The sequence below is a fragment of the Eumetopias jubatus genome, unplaced genomic scaffold, assembly GCF_037043125.1.
Source record: "Eumetopias jubatus isolate StellerSeaLion01/CBP00866 unplaced genomic scaffold, mEumJub1_p1.0 scaffold_6, whole genome shotgun sequence".
NCBI lineage: Eukaryota > Metazoa > Chordata > Mammalia > Carnivora > Otariidae > Eumetopias > Eumetopias jubatus.
In genome coordinates, this window is record NW_028274812.1 from 137,617,313 (window position 1) to 137,637,103 (window position 19,791).

At 42.9% G+C, this 19,791-nt stretch overlaps 1 protein-coding gene across 7 annotated transcripts in view; it reads right to left on the reverse strand.

Annotated features, from left to right (window-relative positions):
• The window catches only part of ATXN1 (ataxin 1), a 396,258-nt gene that overhangs the window by 367,022 nt on the left and 9,445 nt on the right, over positions 1–19,791 (reverse strand). The gene's annotated exons all lie outside the window — the stretch shown is intronic.

Genomic DNA, 19,791 nt, shown 5'->3' on the forward strand with positions numbered 1-19,791 from the left:
ATATGAATGAGAGAGGGTTTAGGAGCCTAAAATATACCTGATTTTTTCCCCATTAAAATGCAGCTGAATCACAATGCATGCTAAGCATTTCGTGCAAGAAGAAATGTCCTGCATTTAAGATCCGCACCACACCCCACGAGACCCCTTTCTAAGATAAGACCCGCATATGCACAGAGCCTGGGAAGTGTGTACAGAGGGCTCTGGAGTGCAAGATGCATTCAGGGAGAAAGCATCACAAGTACTGAGCTGCGCTCAGAAATGAGGGCGCCAAAGCTATCATTAAAAAAAAAAAAAAATCCACAAGCATGTGCAGATTAAACAGATAACAAGAGAGGTTTTTTTTTTTTTCTTTTTTATAAAAAGGGAGGTCATTCCTCTCGCTTTTAGGACCTTAAAAAATAAACCTGAACAACCAACGGCTGGGAGGCTTTGACCTCTGGTGAAGGCAGCCTTGAGCATGATTCTATGCCTTAAAACCAGGAGATATCTAATCTCAGGGAGTTGTTTTATTTCACTTTCTGCTACCATACTCAAAGACTCCTTGATCGAACAAATGAGCTTCCCGCCCCCCACCCCCATCTCTCTATCATGAAAAGCTCATTTGCCATTTAATTTTTATCTAATCATGCTGGCTGGTTTTTGCCTGTCTCCCTCCCATCTACCCCCACCCCACCTACACTGGCATTCTCTGTGGTCAAAGAATCTGTTTCAGTATTAGTGTTCAATATAACAAATGTCAAGTAAACACTCTACACATTTCCTGTGCTATTTAAAGCATCTTAAGCAATTATTTGCTCTAAAGTATTAAACTGTAAATTTTCTTAGCTGGTGCCAATTCCTACAGTTAATAGCTGTCACAGAATAGTACTTAGAACACTCAAATGCAGCTTTTAAATCAGCTACACTCGTAGGCCACATTTGCCAAGATTTTTCTAGTTCCCCTATTTTTAGGGCATGTTTTTGAGACAATGCACAAAACTGCAACAGTGTCATATGTAGCTCTTTTACTTCATATTTGAAGCTTATTAATAGATACGTACACATCTTTCAACATAGATTTGTCTCTAAGCAAAATTCTAAGAGACAGATTAGATAGACACATACTAACACTTCAACCTCATCATTGTAAGTGCTTATTGTTACAAGCCAAAAGCATGACCACTGAAAATATCACTACATAGGATAAAGCTCCAAATCATACAGTTGGCTTATAAAAGGATCCCGTAACACTAGTTCTATAAAGGGTGCATACTATATTTATACATACACGTGCATGCAACACTAGAAAAATATTAATATAATACATACATATAGACATATATATGTGCAAATAATTACATCCAGATAGTTGCACATGCCCTTTATAGGCATTTTTATATTTGGCTAGATGTGGTTCTTTTTCAATCTTTTTAAATCTATTACATATTTCTGTGATTACCCAAGAGTAACTTAAAAGTAACATAATTCTAAAATCCTTAATAGCTAAGACTGCATTAAATTGCTACCTCCTCCTACAGAATTGTACGGTCCTTGGAAAAATTTTCATGCCACGGAGTACGATTTACAAACAAAAAACAAACCAACAACAACAACAAAAACCTCTTTGCTCATTTTTTTTAACATAATTACTACTAGACTCTATTTTCCTACTGTTGAAAGAATTATATTATTCCCACCAGGCCCGACCCCATTCTGATTTTTAGGTCCTATACCAGGTATTACTAGTTGCTGAAAGACTGCTTTGAAGCATGAAGGGACAACAAGGTTCTATTATCTTAACACGTTCCACTCAATAGTTTTTGACTGTGTTACGAAGTGCCCTCACATTGGTTACCAAAAATGTCTTGCTATTTTAGGAGTCACACCATCAAGGAACCACATGTCTACAGAGCTAATACTTATGAATCATAACCTGAGAAGCATTGTAGAGATCTGCCGGCATAGTTGTATGAAATCATCCCCTTTGGTGGGGGGGGTGTTTGTTAGAGTCCCTCCGTAGCACACCTTGCTTGGGAGGGGATGTGTCATTTGAGTGCACCAAAGAAATGATCATGTCAGGGGCGCCTGGGTGGCTCAGTCAGTTAAGCGTCTGCCTTGGGCTCAGGTCATGATCCCGGGGTCCTGGGATCAAGCCCCGCATCAGGCTCCCTGCTCAGCGGGAAGCCTGCTTCTCCCTCTCTGTGTGCTCTCTCTCTAGTTCTCTCTCTCTCAAATAAATAAATAAAATCTTTAAAAAAAAAAAAAAAAGAAAGAAATGATCAGGTCAGCAAGAATCCCCCACACTAGCCATGGCACCTAAGCCTGGACATCACAGCAGAGAACACTCTCCCCAGCCTTTCTCTGCAGTTCTGACTCAGTTCCCCTTTACGCTCCACGATGGCAAGAGAAAAAAGGGGGAAGAAGTAAGAGACATGACAGGCAGGGAAGAGAGACCAGAAAAAGGAAGGAAAACGAAGCAATCACCTGGCATGGTTCACATTTTGGGGCACTTTTGTTAAAAAATATTTTCAAACACCGTTTCAAAAGCCGTTTTTCTTGAGTGCGAATTTTCTGAGGTGGAAAGAAAGGGGGCCTGTATGGAGCACATCAAATCCATGGTAATTTTTACTCGGGTGGAGAGTTACTTGAGCCTCACTGCGTCCTTTTTTAATAATTTACCTTCATTTTGTGACTATGCTTTTCGTATATACTCAATATTTATCAAAACAATTTTGTAAGTCCCATGATGACCCGGATGGTAAGCAGTAAAAAAAAAAAATTAAGTTAAGAGCACAGGGTCTAAAGTTAAAATGATATGAGCTGAATCCCAGTCCTACCACTTATTACTTCTATGACCTTGGGCAAGCTACTAACCCAGTTACCTTATCTGTAAACTGAAGATAATAGCCACCCATCTAGGTTTACTGTGAGGATTAAGTGATTAGCACAGTGACTAACGTATCCTAAATCCCCAATATGCCAGCAAGCCATTATTATCCTTAAAAGAATCGGTTCTCTGCACGATGACCTTCCTTGCGCGTGGGTGCACTGTTTCGTGTGTTTTCAATCATAAATCTGGTAAATGAGTACCTGTTCACTGAATGATTTATTGAATAAGTCATTTATTTATTTATTTATCAATAATTCATTGATAGCAACCAACAAATGCAGGGGTTTTTTTTAACTCAACTTCCATACACCTGTCTAGAAGATGCCCAGATGAATGAAACAAATTTAGCCGTCCCACAAGAGAAGTGTGAGCAACTTGAGTGTCTAGGTACCGTTTTGAAGGAGTCTAACTAACAGTGTTAGACGAATCATAGAAGAGAAGATCAATCCAGCATGAACTTTAAAGTTTAAAACATCAACCATTCACCTTTATGTGTATTTGGAGTCCACAAAATAAGTTAAACCCTAATATCTTACAGTGACAAAGAATGACAATTAGCAAGATCCATTTATAATCTCCTTAAAAGCTGTCCCTCCCAAGTAATACTGAAAAGGAAATCAAAGATTAATTTGTTTGAAGCCACACGCCACAACTTAACCAACTTTACTGTTCCCTCCTAAAATAGTACCTTGCACACAGTAGGTTTACAAGAAATGAACAAAATTAAGTTGACTCTAAAATGAGGAAGCCGGTCAAAAAGATGCATCCGGTCCCTCCAACATCATGAAGGAGAAACTATCTAAATGATCAAACAATCACCAACTCTGGTTGATATTTACAGCTAAACTTAAGAATTCACTGCTACTTTACTAATGAAGTTTACTGAAGACATTCCTCCTTAATTTCAATTAATGTGAGCATGGTCAAAACACAGCTGTCAATTCTAATATCAAAGTATGAAGAATATGCCATGGCGGGCGCCTGGGTGGCTCAGTTGGTTAGCTGAGCCTTCAGCTCAGGTCATGATCCTGGAGTCCCTGGATCGAGTCCCGCATCGGGCTCCCTGCTCGGCGGGGAGTCTGCTTCTCCCTCTGACCCTCCCCCCTCTCATGTGCTCTCTCTCTCAAATAAATAAATAAAATCTTTATAAAAAAAAAAGAATATGCCATGGCTCTAAGTTCCATAAAGAAATGGGTGACTTGGAGAAATACGTATGTTTCGGGGCCAAAAGGATGAAATTAAAACATTTCTTTTTTTTTTTTTACTTTTAATAATAATTTCTAATCTCCCATTGGTGTATTTATTACATATTAGTTGTTATTTAATACAATGGCTCTCCTGGGAAGGGGAAAAAAAAATCAACTTAAAAATAAGAGTTTTCCAGGAATAGAAAGAGATAGTCACAATAGAAAAATACCAGCGGGAAATAGTCTTTATATTATACAGCAATTAAAACTTCCTAAACAACAACAACAAAAAATTATTTTTAAAGACATATCATAGCTGGAGAACTGGCCAAAACTCAACATGTTTAATGAGATACAGATCAGTGGTAAGAACAAAGGAAAATCCAAGTTGAAGGATTAAATTTCTCTCAAAATCAGTCACTCAAACATCTGTACCTATATCATAAAGTGTTTCTGAGTTTAATGTATACTCCAGGCATTAATCCCCATCCGGAGAGCAGAAAGGCTTCATTTGCCACATTCCAAACTGAAATAGACTCCTGTACAGCACTGTACATACCTAAGAACAGCTCCTAAAAGTCATTAGCAAAGATTCTTTGTGAGCAGAGAAATCAAAAGACAAGAATCAAAAGGCATAATGATGTCAAAGTCAAGATGCAATGCTAATTTTCTGAGTCACAGGCTAAGAGAAAAATTTTAAAAAGGAAAGTGAGACCATTCCCTCTTCGCAGAAACCAGCCAAAAAAAAAAATAGGCACAAAACCCCTGGACATACTTTCCTGCTTCTTGCCAGTGACATACATCTGTATGTATGGATCTAAGTGCATGAGCTAACAGTCAGACAGGACTTCAGAGCAGTGAATTACACATAGTTGCACAGATACGCTCTCACACACAAGAGAGCAAAGCTGATACTATTTAAACATCATGAAATATTTTCCTAACTGTGCACAGATGGAAGTACAGACTTTTCTGCCAACTGCCTGGTTCAGAAACTTTGCTCTATTTTTAATTATTTGGTTCAGAGGACCCGTTTGTGATTAACTTCTGTGTTGGATGGCAAAACCAGTCAAGTTCCTGACCCACAGCAAAGAACACTGAGAGAAGTTTAATTATTTTTAAACAGCTAGTGTAATACTGTAAACTGCATGTAGCGACAACTAATTTGTCAAAGACCTGTTCGTGGGTGCTGCAGCTTGAAGAAGAAAAATCCAGGAGGCACTGAGGAAGTGACACCAAAATGAAGTTCCCGATGACAAAGAAATTTTCGTCTTAGAGAAATAACAATGGAGTAAGAAACCGAGAGGAAGAAATTAATAGTGTTGCAAGGACTAATCTTATTAGCACTGGAAGTTTCAGTTCTGACTGCGAGGACAGTGAATGGAATGCCAAAGCTTTAAACACAGGAAATGAACTCAGATGCAAGGAGGAGGTGGTCAGGAAACTTCAACCATAGAATTCAGAATCACACATGAGAAGTGCTGAGCAAGATCAAATCTCAGAAGAGAAGGAGAAAGAGAAGCAGTGGTCTAACAGGAAGACAGAAAAGGGAGCCGAGGTAAGAATGAACAGGTTGGAATGGTTTTGTATTTTTCAGAACTGTGCATTAAAAAAATAAATAAATAAAGCTGTTTCCAAATAGAAAATGAACCCAAAGAGCAAATTAGTACAAACACAGAAAGGAAACAAAATATAAGGCATCCTGTTAAGAACCTTGAAGGGAGAACAAGGTTCAGACCTAACAAACTTATATTCCTAAAGAAACCTTCTTTTGATCAATATCCCTACAATTGTAAGACGGTCTGTATTTACATCTTTGATGTTCTTGGGAAGACACCAGATTCCACGGAACCACAGGCCACAGAGAGCCAAAATACTTCAGGAGTTAATAGTTATTGCTAAAAATTACATTTATAATGAGTCCAGGATCAATGCGAGAATGGTCTAGGAATTGAAAAAAACAAACAAACAAACAATGAGCACCTAATTTCTGTGTCAGAAGGTGTAGAACTGCGGAATTAAAAAAAGAACTTCCTTAGCAGGGGGTGGGGGTCCTAATTCAGCTTCTTAAACCACTAACACTCGCCACTAGGTTTCAGCTGGGTTGGATGACACAGGAAGACCCTCAGAAGGACACATCCGTAGCTGTGAACAATTAGGAAATTTCCATAATTGGAAACAATTCAGGGAGCCATCACAAGGAGAAGAAAAAAGGTGATCTGTTCTAGAAAATCCAAAATAAAGTTAACTCCTATTAATATACAGTCATTCTTCCTCTACTATGCAAAGTATATGTATGGGTATACGTGTTGGAAAGAGACTAGAATTTAAAAAAAAAAAATTTTTTTTTTTAAAGCACATCTATGACCGAATTCTTTATAGTTGCAAATGGTTTCATAATATCCACCTGGTATTATTACAGGCCACGGTTTAGAAACGTTTTATCTCACTTAGAAATATTTCTATTTGCTGTAACAAGAGCCACTGTGCCGAGATGAGATTTGACCTGTGTCTTTGTCCATAAAACAATCCTGTAAAATATGTAAACATGAATTCAATTTTCTTTAAGTCGAGAAAAGCAAAAATACGGTTGTCAGAACACACACAGCCTTCTGTGGGATACTCTAGTTAAATGGAAGCTATTCAACTTGAATCAATTGCTGTATCCATTCTCCAATACACAGCAGATTTATATTTCAGAAGGTTTTTGACAGAGAACAAAATGTTACTGAACTATCTCTTCCATTCCTTTTGTCCCACAGAACATTCCACGGGCTGAACTCCCAACAAGGGGCATACACTTGTCAGCTTCTGTGTGCACTCCTTCTATTCTAGTTTTTCTTTGTTGCAGATTTTCAGTTTTGACCCTTTCCTGGCAAAACATTAATACACACCTTTGGGGTTTAAATTGTGATACAATTTAAAAAAAAATTTTTTTTAAACTTACATTTTTATTCTGTACCATCTTGAAGGGCCTCTGACTCATTAAAATAGGCCCTGCTATTTAAATCCATGCTAGAACCTTTCTTGCTATCTGCTTCTGTAAACACTAGAAATCCAGGGAGAAAATTCTTCCCCTCCAACAATCCACACATTTCAACACAAAACCAACCACTTGCATATTTAAACGCGAGAGAGACAGACCTAGACCTAGCATGAACACATCCATGCAAGATGAATTTACCCTCCACCGCCTCGACTCCAGGTCATCCCAGGACTAGGCCTGTGGGGAAAGGCCAAGATGGAAAGAATGGACAGGTGCCTGTTTTCGAGCATATCTGTGTAAAGACACACCAGGAGCTCAAGAGGGAGTTGCTGTTCTACAACTGACAAAAGGTGAGTAGCTGCAAACTGATCATGGAGAACATTAAACATCACCCTCGCCATTTAATGACTAAGCCTGAGCCAGCTCAAAAAAAAAAAAAAAAAAAAAATCCGTCGGCAACAGATTTCAGACAGTGGAAGACCTAAAACACTGGTTCTCAGGGATGATGTCCGAGAGGAGGTCTCTGAAGCTGGGTGTCATCCTTTAGGGTGGCCCAGAATAAAATGGTGATGCATTATGCCTCCTGGCGAGCTCATATCTACTTTGAACGGCAAAGACACCAAGTCCCGTGGACTTCCGACGAAGATCTTGGGGCAAGAAGAGATGTCCACCAGCACTCTCTGTGACCTGTTAGAGAGAAACATTCTTAGCTACTCCATCACCAAGCAAAACTCCCCCTCCAGGCTATAGCGTCTTGACTCCTAGGAAAAAGCCGTGAAGAGATGGGGGGGGGGCCTAAAAGAGAAACGCCCTTGGTCGTGTCTGCAGCATGACTAGTAAGGATTCCGCATATAAAATCTAGCCGCAGTCAAGTCTCCAAGTGAATCAGATTCCAGGGATTTCTGAAGCCAACAGCCTGGTCATCAGCCACCCAATTACTTCTGCAAAGATAAGAAAAGGCTCCCATCACAGTGATTCTGTATGTTCCTGGCTTCAAGAGATGGATGATGATTTTTAACTAAATGGTTAACCTCTAGATGTCGCAGGACAGTAGATACGCGTCCTGAAAAGTCACTCAGTGTCCCGCGCTGGCTCTGTCCAGCCCAGGAGGTATACATCGGATTCATAGGCAGCCGTGTGAGCTTCCTCTACCCTCTCTGTGGCATCCAGCAGAAAGACAGTAGGTACCCGCAGCATGGAAACGATCTGACCATAATGCCTGCCCATCCATTCTCCAAGAAGATGGCATCAGATTTCAAGATTCCATATAGGAGATGAGTCTCATTTCCTGATGTTTCTAGTCCTGCTGACACTGATGCATTAAAGGAAACACAGCTCTAGGAGCTCACGTTAAAGGTACAGTGACTGCAACAGGAAAAACACTATCCGTCCAAGTGTAGGCTTAGGCACTACACACACATCTCACTAAACTGATGATGAAATGATTTCGGGTAACTAGGGGTTGCATATATATTCAAGGGGCTGTCTTCTTGCTCCTTCCCAGCAACATCTCAAAATTGCTCTATTGGGCTACGTCAGTGAAGCAGAGTTATGTCTTTTCAGTCTACAAGTTCAGAAACCCAACTGCATAATTCCTGGGTGATGGCGAGGAGAGCTGAGCTCCAAGTCAGAAAGCCAGGGTCAGGGCACCGACCACGTGGGCTCTGGCCCCTGGAACCCAGCCCATCGGTCAACCTCTTACGTTCTGCTTCCTCCCTGGGAAAGTGAGGAGGATCCTCTCCACGCAAAGACTCACTGTGACTCTCCAGGGAAACAATTTATCCGAAGCACCCCGAATTCTGTGATACACTGTTTGCAGCTGTGGCGGACCCCTGACACACTAGCCACTTTACATGGTCTAAATGACCATGCTTTTTGAGGCTGTCTTTACTAAATCAGAGGCTCAGGCTGCAAACGATCCCCAAAAGAAATAGGCAGTTTTGACTAGTCCTACAAGAGAAACAAGAAAACATAGGACTTTTCACCCCAGGGAAGTCTTTTTGAAGACCCTGCACATTTAAAATGGAAAAGTTAAAAAAAAAATTTTTTTTAAGGAAATCGTTTCCTGAGATTTCAGGGCAAAGAGTAAAAAGTGCACCACTTAGAGACAGAAACCCTGAGATTAGTCAGGTCACCAAATGTTCTCTGCACAGCAGAATAGCAAACAGCTAGTGTTTGTTCATTTCCATAGATTAATAACCGTCTCTTGGGGACCTGAAGATGAAATGAACTGTACTGTTCTGTTTGGAGAAGCCTCCTCTACTACTGGGAAGATCCATGTTCCAAAGTCGCACTCAAAAAGACTCCTTCATTTTAACATTGCTTCTTCCTCCCATTGGCCTATTCTGATCTCTAGGCTGATGAAAATGGATCTAAAGCTTGCAGGGAGGGGGGAAAAAAAGAAATGACTCCCTCCCTTTTTATCGATTTACACAGATTTTTAAAATAGTGCTGTTTATTTGGAGAACACCGAAATGGGGGGGAAATACAACCTGTTTCTTCTGAAGAGTAGAGAGAGGTACAAAGGGTGACAGAGGCTTCGTTAGAACAGGAAAGCTAAAATAAAACTGCAAAATTTGGGCTTAGATGCTATCACCACATTTCCTTCAACTTCAAACGAAAGTCAGGTTTTATGGAAGAAGATTTCTGAATAAATAACCAGATCATCTTTTGTCCTGTCAATAAAACAATAAACTGGGGGCACCTGGGTGGCTCAGTAGGTTAAGCGTCTGCCTTCGGCTCAGGTCATGATCTCGGGGTCCTGGGATTGAGTTCTGCATTGGGCTCCCTGCTCAGCAAGGAGCCTGCTTCTCCCTCTGCCTGCCATGTCTCTCCCCTGCTTGTGTTCTCTTTCTCTTTGAAAGATAAATAAATAAAATAAAATAAAATAAAAATGAAAGAAAGAAAGAAAGGCTGTCTCTCCCCTCCACCCCCCCCCCAAAAAAGCTGCAGCTCGAGGTCACACTTCACAATGGTCTGGGTTGCCGTGACCAAAGAAGACCCAGAGGTGACGTGAAAATGGAGCTGTGGAAAAAGAAAAGCACCCACTTGGAACTTGCCAGAACAGAGCAAGGGGAAAAGGCCTTTGGGGCACTCCCCTGTGGGGGCACTGCATTCCGTGGGGGGAGGGCAGGCTTCAGCTTCTATACCTTTCCCACACCCCTCAGAATCTCTATCAGAAGCATATCATCCCTCACACCCATCACCACAAATGAACACCTTAGACCCGGAAAAGGTAACCTCACCAGCCACCAACAGGCAACTTCTGGATGAACTCGTATGCAATAGAGAGGAGGCGGATGGCCACCTGGCCAGCCAACCGGAGGGGGCACAGAGATATCATGGCTGGACTGCCCTCCTACCCCATCACGGGTGGGTTACACAGAGGAGGGTGCAGGGTTTCCCCAGTCCCTGTGGGGCTTTACCTCAATTCGACCAACCTTCCTTAGGACTCCAGAACTACTCTCTTCCAGATAAGATAATTTCCTCAGGATAATCATCTCCCCAGGAACTTCCCCCTGAGTTGGAGACTGGGGTCACAAGGGCACATAAGGCCAGACAACAGGTGTGATGGAGGTGAATCTCAAATTCATTCATTCATTCAACATGATAGCTGTGTTCCTAAGAATCTTTACATAATCGAAACTCAACAGGAATTTTTTCAATACCAAGAAAGACCGTTTTAGACATTAAAAAACAAAGCAATTTATTCCTGCCTTGAATTTCTATAATAATAGTGTTCTGTGCGGTGACAGGTATAGTACTATGAAATTTAAATACCACTGAGCAAATCCAGCATCCTGTTCCTCATAGCCTTTGCCCTGGAAAAGTCATCCCTGGGCCTCCCTTTACTCTTTCTCCTTAGCACAGCCCTCTTACACATTTTTATCACCTTTATCATCCGCTGTTGTGGTGCACAAAGCTACTCAAACTTCTCCCACCCCTGTGGTCCACTCGGCCCCACGCTGGCTCCAGACCACAATGACATAAGTCACGGTCTATCTTAACAGATGGAATCACATCCCATTAGTATCCGCAAAACTCACATTACAGGGGAAATGCTTGTATCATCTCTCTTGCGGGCCTGTTAGATGCCAAATGCCAGGAATGGGGGGGAAGGGGTCCTTGCTGTCACTCAGGTGGGAAAAAGGATTACAAAGTGTTATGGAAGGGGGAGAACAGGGTGCTGGGAGCCCGGACTGGCAGCATAAAACCCTGGGGAAAAGACTCCGTTGAGATTTTAAGAATGAGGTGAAGTTAGCCAGAGAGATCGCAATGAGCAGGTAGATGTCAAGGAAGGGAGGAGGAAAGAGAGCAGCAAGACTAAAAGCTGGGACACAAGAGAGGGCAAGGTGCTTCTAAGGAAGAAATGCAATGTGATTGAAGTGAAGCCAATAAGGGGAAGCAGATGAGGGATAGGGCCAGAGAGATAAGCAAGGTCCCCCAAAGCCTGCTGACCCAGGTTACAGACTGTGGACTTCATCCTGAGCACCATGAAAAACCAGGGAAGGAGTGAAGGAAAACAGATGCAAACAGATCTCTAGTCATAAGAAACATACACTTGGGCTTCAGAGAGGAAAATGGGTTGGGCCAGTGCAAGAGGACATCCAGGGAGGCCATTTAGGGAATATGTATCACATCCCAAACCACCCCACCCCCCTGAGCCACTAGCCCAAGTTCAGACCTTGAGGCCAGACTTCCCCAAAGCTCAATACCTAGAAAACCGCTCACAAGCACCTGTCCAAAGAGCTCTCTCCAGGGAAGAGGGGAAACAGGAAAAAAGCAGGGTAGCGGTGAGCATCTCTACTCTAATGTGGATGAAAATCAGACCCGGATCCCCCCAACCTAGGAACTTCGATCGCAGTTCAATTTCGCCAAGTCTGAAACTCCTGACTGATTGTTCAGGCCCGAGGGAGGGAGGCTGCCAGACAGCCAGCACAGTTCCCATGGCAGGGCCCCCTGATAAGAACACAGGTCAGCAGCAGAGGGTGGAGAACCCCAAAGCGGGGGAGAGGAGACTCTAGGAAACTGGCCCAGACTGGGTGAAGGGCAAAGAGTGAGGAGCAGGTGGGAGCAGAAGAGGGAAGGGGCCCCTTGGCAGTAAACAAGCACAGGGTTTCAAGAGGGAACAGTCCCCTAGGAAAGCTGTGGGCGGAGGAGCATGAGAACTATGCCCAGCAAAGCTGCTGGCCGGTGCAGAATGTGAGCTCCCTTCCAGGTTGGCCCTGGCTACAATCACAGAAGAGATGAGAGACGTCCTACAAAAACCTGAACTTCCGCACGCCAAAAAGTAATACAACCGAAGGAAAAGAAAATCAGGCCTGGGAAAGTGGCTGCAGCGAAAGGGATTTTAAAAAGACCAAGATCGAGAGCACAGGAAGAGCGCATCTACACCGATGAGAAAGTATCAAGACTTCCACTTGTTAATTGTGTAAAAGAAAATTAGCAAATAAACATATATGGAAACGTGCTATCTCTGAGAGGGATCAGAGGAATACAAAGTTTAAAACCAAGAAGTCCAGGGGCGCCTGGGTGGCTCAGTTGGTGAAGCATCAGCCTTCGGCTCAGTTCATGGTCCCAGGGTCCTGGAATCGAGTCCCACATTGGGCTCCCTGCTCAGTGGGGAGTCTGCTTCTCCCTCTCCCTCTGCCTCTCCCCCTGCTTGGGCTCTCTCTGTCTCTCTCTCTCTCAAATGAATAAATAAAGTCTTAAAAAAAATAAAAATAAAAAAATAAAACCAAGAAGTCTGTTATAGTATCCAAAAAAGAATAGGTCCCACAATTAATCAGGTTGGAGCAAGACACATTCATGTATCATTAGTAGCAACGGAAATAAGTACAGGCCTTTTAGAAAGCAATTCAGAGTCACTTCCCCCACCATGGTAGTTTACGTAAGCCTTCTGTTGTGATTGTAACCTAAGTAAATACTGAAGTATACAAAGATATTCACTGCTGCTTTATAACAGTAAATAAGTAGGGGGGCCTGGAAGGCTCAGTAGGTTAAGGATCCAATTCTTTTGGCTCAGGTCACGATCTCAGGGTCGTGGGATCAAGCCCTGCGTCAGGCTCTGTGTTCAGTGGAGAGTCCGCTTGAGATTCTCTTTCTTCCTCTCCCTCTGCCCCTCCCCACCGTGTGCTCTCTCTCTCTCTAATAAATAAATCTTTAAAAAAAATAACAGTAAAATAATTTTTTAATAAAAATTTTAAAAATAACAGGAAATAACTAGAAACAATGCAAATGTCCACGTCTAACACAAAACTTAAGTTAAGGTAGAACATCTTGATAGAACAGTGCATAATCCTTGCAAATGATGATTGTAAAATCTAGGTTATGAAAGAGAATTTTTAAGCTAAATGGGAAAAAAGCAAAACTGGAAAAAGTTATGTGTTAAATTATCAAGAACTAGAAGACAACACATAGAGGTAAATGTGATTTACGGGCTGGGATGGTGAGATCAAAGGGAACTTTTGCTTTTACTGGTTTTCTTTTGTTGTTGTGATGTATAGGCAACAGATGCTTAAAATGTAGTATTTTTATCAATCACATAGTAGTGAATATCCTCTTCTGTGGAGCAGATCAGTCGGTGGAGAACATCAGCCCTGAATCAGTGGAGGGTGCTCAGTCCTTCCCAAGTTGCAAAGGCCCATCTGGGATTCAAACCCTGGCCACAAGGGGCCCTGAGGGACTCCTCCTACCCCAAGTACCTCCAAACACACAGCTCTATTCCTTTACCTTCATTTTTTCCCCCAGGTCTCCAATTCTATGCCTTCCCCTTCTTTTTTTTTTTTTTTTTGATTATGTATTGAGATCACACCATATGCAATATATGTGGTAAATGCTCGTTTGATCCTTCCAACAATCCTGTACGACAGATGTTGTCATCATGCCCATTTTACAGATGAGGACATTGAGGATCGCAGACTCAAGCAATGTGGACTGGGTCACACACCTAATGAGCCAGAGCCAGAATTCAAATCTCAACCTCCCTGCCTTCAAAGCGCTTGCTGGTACCCACCCTAAGAACCGCTTCTTCCCTTCCCCTCTGCCTGCAAAACAAACAATGCAACCCCCTGATTTGTCACCTCTCTTGTTTGTACTAGCTGCCTAAAGAAACCAGTCAAAAGGTAATGAATCAAGAGACAGCATACAAACTGCTTATAAATTAACCAATAAGATAAGGTAATGCAGCACACACGGATTGGAAAAATTGAGTCAGAAGAGAAAAGGAATCACCCCAATTCCTCCCTGCGCATGCAGGTAAAACCAAATGACATCAAAAGGGTTTCTCCTTGCAAATTAAAAGCAGAATATGACCCTTGATACGGCTGCAAGGAGAGCAGAGCTCCTGCACTCTCCTTGCAAAAATCAATTCCACAATTAGCTGAGAGATTCTTTCCAGTCACAACGTGGCCGCTCCACAAACTGGTGGTGTTTGGGGCATGGTAGCAAGAACAGTAAAAAGGGACAGAAGAAGTCTTAAGGTATGAAACTAATATAGATAGGGTGATAAATGATGGTAGGCACCACTTCTGACATACTCTATAAATAATGACACAATAATAGCTAAAAATGTAAATTCTAATTAAATACAAAACCTAACAAAGTCAAACAATAGCAAATGATGTTTGACAGAGCAAAGGTCTTAGGGGAGCCAAGAGGAAGAATTACAATAAGATCTATTCATCATGGAACTACATGGTGGTAGAGAAGGAGCCCGGGCCATCAGGTCCTCTGCTACCTGGTTCACTGTAGATGGGGAAACTGAGGCCCAGCAAGAGAGAATGAGCATCCCCAGTCACCCTGCAGCAGGTCAGGAAACAGAAAGTCGGTCCCCAAACTAGCTGTCCTTCTGCTCTCCCGTGCAGCACCCTCCCTCTGCCTTGTCCTGGAAAGCTATTCCATCCGAAATCATATTTTTAAAAGGGCATTAAGCATTCTATAAATATTAAATTCCTTTTTAATAATTTTGAAATGCACAGGGGCACATTTTAAAAAGAGGCCTGGTTTTGATTTCTTGGGGAAAATCGCACACCGCTCAGTGTTTAACCTCGGATTGAGTGAAATATTAACAGGCCATATAATGGTTTCAGTGTTCCTTCAGTAAAGCTAAACAGGATTCGAAAAACATATCCCCCCAGGCCTACAGTGGAGTTTCTGGAGCACACATTAAACTCCACGCTCTGCTCTACAAGCCCATCACTGTTAAGTAACTCATCAGAAAATAAAGAGGGAATTACCAAAGGGGAATTGCCAAGCAATTAGTTCTCTGAAGCAGATGACATACAACTGCTGTAGGGAGGAGATTCCTGGTTAGTCATATGTCAGATTCAGAGCCTCCTAATCTGTAAATAAAAATGCATCACATATGATTACAGCTGGGATGTAGGCTGGGGCTGCTAGGCTAGTGCACAGATAGTAAATCCCAAGTCCTCTTGTGTTCTGTGCGTCTATAAAGCGAGAGACGGTGCCTCTCAAGGCATTTTTTTTTAAATCCTCTGATTTTTCAGTCAATGTAAGAAAGACAGACTGGTCTCCCCAAAGCAGCCTAAGAGAAAAGTGATCTTTATCCTTTTTCTGTCTGTCTGACGTGAGTCGGTTAAAGATTCATCCACTGGTCCAGAGGAGGAGAGAACAATGAGAGACCGGGAGGGGTGGGGACGGGAAGGGACAGCAGACCCGGGCTTCCCAATGGCCACCCCAACCCAAGCGTGCTCTCCTTTCCCAGCATGTTTTGTTCTTAGAGCTGGCATTCGCTGCCAGCCCACCACCTAGCAAACTGGAGCGATGAAGAGTCTGTATCTGCCAAATCCTGCAAGCTGAGCAATGACCCAGGGAAACTCTCGGGGGAGTCAAAAGTTCACTATCTCACTGGGACTCTTTATGCTGAACCACCTTTGGAGCCCAACTGAAGCCAATCCTCAGAAACAGATAAGCGTATTGCCGCTGTCATCACTTTCTTCAATTAATAATTATTGAAGGTGCACAGGAATCTCAGGGAGGCAAGAGGAAGAGTGAGGGGAGGGAAGGTAACACCTCAAGGACAGCCTGTCTGAAACTGAGCAGACAGGTGAGCACCCAAAGGGGGTAAGGCTCAGCATCCACGAACCCCTCCCTGATCTGGACCTCCCAGAGGATGCTGCATCTCTGTTGTGACTCTTTAAATAGGACTCCTGGGCACGCCCTGCCTTCTCGACTCAACTGTCAGCTTCTTACGGACAGGGTCTCAGGGCTTGAGAGACAATGCATGGCTCCAGTGAAGAGTACAGGATGGGAGCCAAGCATGACTTCCCCACTGAACAGCTGATCAACCTGGGGCAGGTTACTTTTCCTCTCTGTGCCTCGGTTTCCCTCATCTGCCGGATGGATAATGACAGTGCCTACCTCCAAGGACTGCAGTAAAGATTAGAGTTAATACGCAGTGAGTGTGAACGACCGACTGTCTCTATAAATCCCTTAGAGCCTGGCTGGCATAATGCTTCTCATGCAGGAGGTGCTCGGTAAACACGTGCAGACAGAATGATCTGCCCCTGATGGGTGTTTTCTCCATCCCCCTGGCTCCTGTCCTAACCTTCTTGTCTTTTATGGAAGGTAGGGAAGTCACCACCTCATTCTGAGCTAGTTTGGGGAATAAAAGCAACCCATCTGAATAACCCGGGTCCAAAAATAAAAAATCTTAAATAATCTGCAAATTTTCTCTAATGATATTAAAACAGACTGCCCACCCACAGACACGTAACCAGATAATTTCCAGACCTCCCCTTCACTTTCAGCCATGGAGTCTTAGAATCTTTTCATCCTAGAGTCAAGGCTCACTAATTCTGTATTTCTTTATTTTCTAAAAAGTATAAATGGAAAGCCAAATTGCTCAGAAAGCTGGGCCTCGTGTGTGTGTGTGTGTGTGTGTTATATGTATGTCACATTTAAAAGATCCACATAAAGCCTCCAGGAAAGCCTTTAAAGTTACCAAACACACCCATATTCTTGTGCTTTATCAAAGTACAGTAAATGAATTGCCACAAATGAACAACAGCTCCAGAGTCAAGTAGATGGCACAATGTGATTTACGCCTATCACATGAGATGAATAAATCGACGGTGGAAAAGATCAAAAGAAAGGCTGGAATTGTTGTTAATATGTACAGGGCTCCACTGAAAATCTTAATAAAACTGTTTAGAGGAAAATAGAGGGATCATTTGTTGACATGAACAGAGATACTGCATGCACTGAATTTCAAAAGCGGCATTCATTTTCATACACACACATATTAGATTTAGCTAAAATTAGCTCAGGTTTCTTTCTTTCTTTTTTTTTAAAGGTCTTAAAGAAATAAAGGTTTCAACATGATTTCACTGAGCGGCAGTTGGGCACTGAGCTTCCAGGGAGAAGACCCACCATCCACCCAGCCACCCCTGCAGGCTGGCAGCAGCCTCCCCTGCCCCTCGGTCTCCCCAGACCGAGCACACAAAGGCTGCACTGCGCCAACGTTCCAGCTCCTCTCCGCGGCCTCACCTTCCCTCCATGTACTCCACGCCCGCTGATGCCAGCCCTTGAAATACAGTCATTCCCCCCTCCCACCTGGCAAACTTTGGGCAAACCCAAAGCCCAATTTCAAAGACCACTTTTAGGCCAATGACTCCTCCAAATTTATCTCCAGACCTGACCTCTCAGCAAATGAGTTCCCACCCCATCTACAACTAAGATGCCCACTGGCACCTGTGCTCCAGCCAAAATGGCCTGGTGGGTTACATCCCAGGCACTCGCTGGTTGCGTCCCAGCCACTTACACGGTCTTCGCCGGCTCCATCCATCTCTTCCCACAGAAATGCTAACCAGCCTTCAGAGCTGAACTCAGATGATCCCTCCTCCTCAAAGTCTTTCCTCACCATCCCACTCAGCATCATTCTGAATTCCTTCAGTGTCAGAATTTACCCCAGTAAGGACAACTCGCCCCATTCTGCTTTGTATTAGTTCTTTCCGGGCATTTCTTCTTTCCCCTACCTGACCACAAAGAATGCCACCTCCTTCTGGGAGCTCTTACTCACTTTCATTCCCACAGTACCATGTACTAGTTTAAAAAAGACACAGTGAATAAATGAATGAATCATTTCTTTACAGAGATGGTGCCTGTGAGCAAACTAGGTCATAACTTCACTATAGCCCTATCATATTTACGAAATAAGTGGAACCAGAAATACTTGTAACCTAGGTTTTAATTTAAAAAAAAAAACCTTAACGGACATAATAGAGTACAGCATGAATGATACTATTTCCCTGCTCACGTTTAACCATCAACTGTGAGCACTGTAAGGAGGCCATTATTTATGCAAAATGTTTAGATAATGCTTATAAGCTTCCTTTAAATGCAATCACAGAAAATGTCAGCTGCTCAGAATTCAAGGTGACTCTGTACTACTCTGTTGATAATACAATACGTATTCATAAGACACTCAGACTTGCTCAATATACTATAAAAACCTCGGTGTCTTCTCAGTAAGCTGCACCTATCGGCCAAGAGATAGGATTTTTTGTTGCTTGCGTTTTCACAATGAAATTCTCTTTTAAACACCACAGGTGAAAAAACAAACGTGCATGTGTATTAACCACATATGCAATGAAACGACTGCCCCAAAAACTTCAACGTGAGGATTTTCTGCCTAGCCTATGAAAAAGTGAACCCCTAAGAGATAAAGCGGCAGCAGTAAGGCATCTTACCCCTTTCCAGTCAGCTGACACTTGCAGACCTTAAGAAGCTTACCTTTGCATGTAACTGTGGGGTTATTCTATTTCCTTTTAGGGTTATTCTATTTCCTTTTAAACGACACCTCCCTGACCCACTGCCCATAAAATGTCAAGGACCTAGGTCCATATTTCTCAAGGATATAATGTTTGGGATCACTTCCTGACCACCCCCCCCCCCGGCCCCATCCCCCAGGCAGGACTTTTCTGGCTACCCTTCCTGAGACATTGTACTTCAGTCACTCCGGTTTTTGTTTCTTTTTACTTGGACTACACATAACTTCATTTGTGCACCCAACTTCTTACAACGAGAGGAAAACACCACGTATGCATCCTATCGCAGCAAGAGAGATGGACTCACACAACATTCAGAAAAATAAATAAAAGGCTCATTTGCTTTGCAGAGCTGCAAATGTCTACAGTGTCAGTCCAAAGATCAAGGTACAGGCATATTTACCGGCTCCTAGTCATGTATGGTCCAGGAGCAACCATCACAAAACAAGAACATTATACTTATCCTGTCAAGAGGTTAAGTTACATGATCACAAAGATAACTTATGTTCACAGATCACAAACCATACGCTGGTGCTATCCTACTCTGTACACACATATTATTTCATTCCATTCTCACAGCAGCCCTAGAAGAAAGTTCTAATCTTGGGGCGCCTGGGTGGCTCAGATGGTTCAGCGTCTGCCTTCAGCTCAGGTCATGATCCCAGGGTCCTGGGATCGAGCCCAATGTCCGGCTCCTGGCTCAGCGGGGAGCCTGCTTCTGCCTCTCCCCCTGCTCATTCTCTCATTCTCTCTCTGTATCTCTGTGTCACGAATGAATAAATAAAATCTTTTAAAAAAGAAAGGAAAGAAAGTTCTAATCTTATCTCCACCTTACTCATCAAGAAACTGAGGCACAGAAAGCTAATGGGACCCAGTGGCAGCTCCAGATGCTAAATGCAGACAGGCTGGTTCCAGAGCCCCGTGCTCTTAGCTCAGATGCCATGGAAATTACAGGTTCAC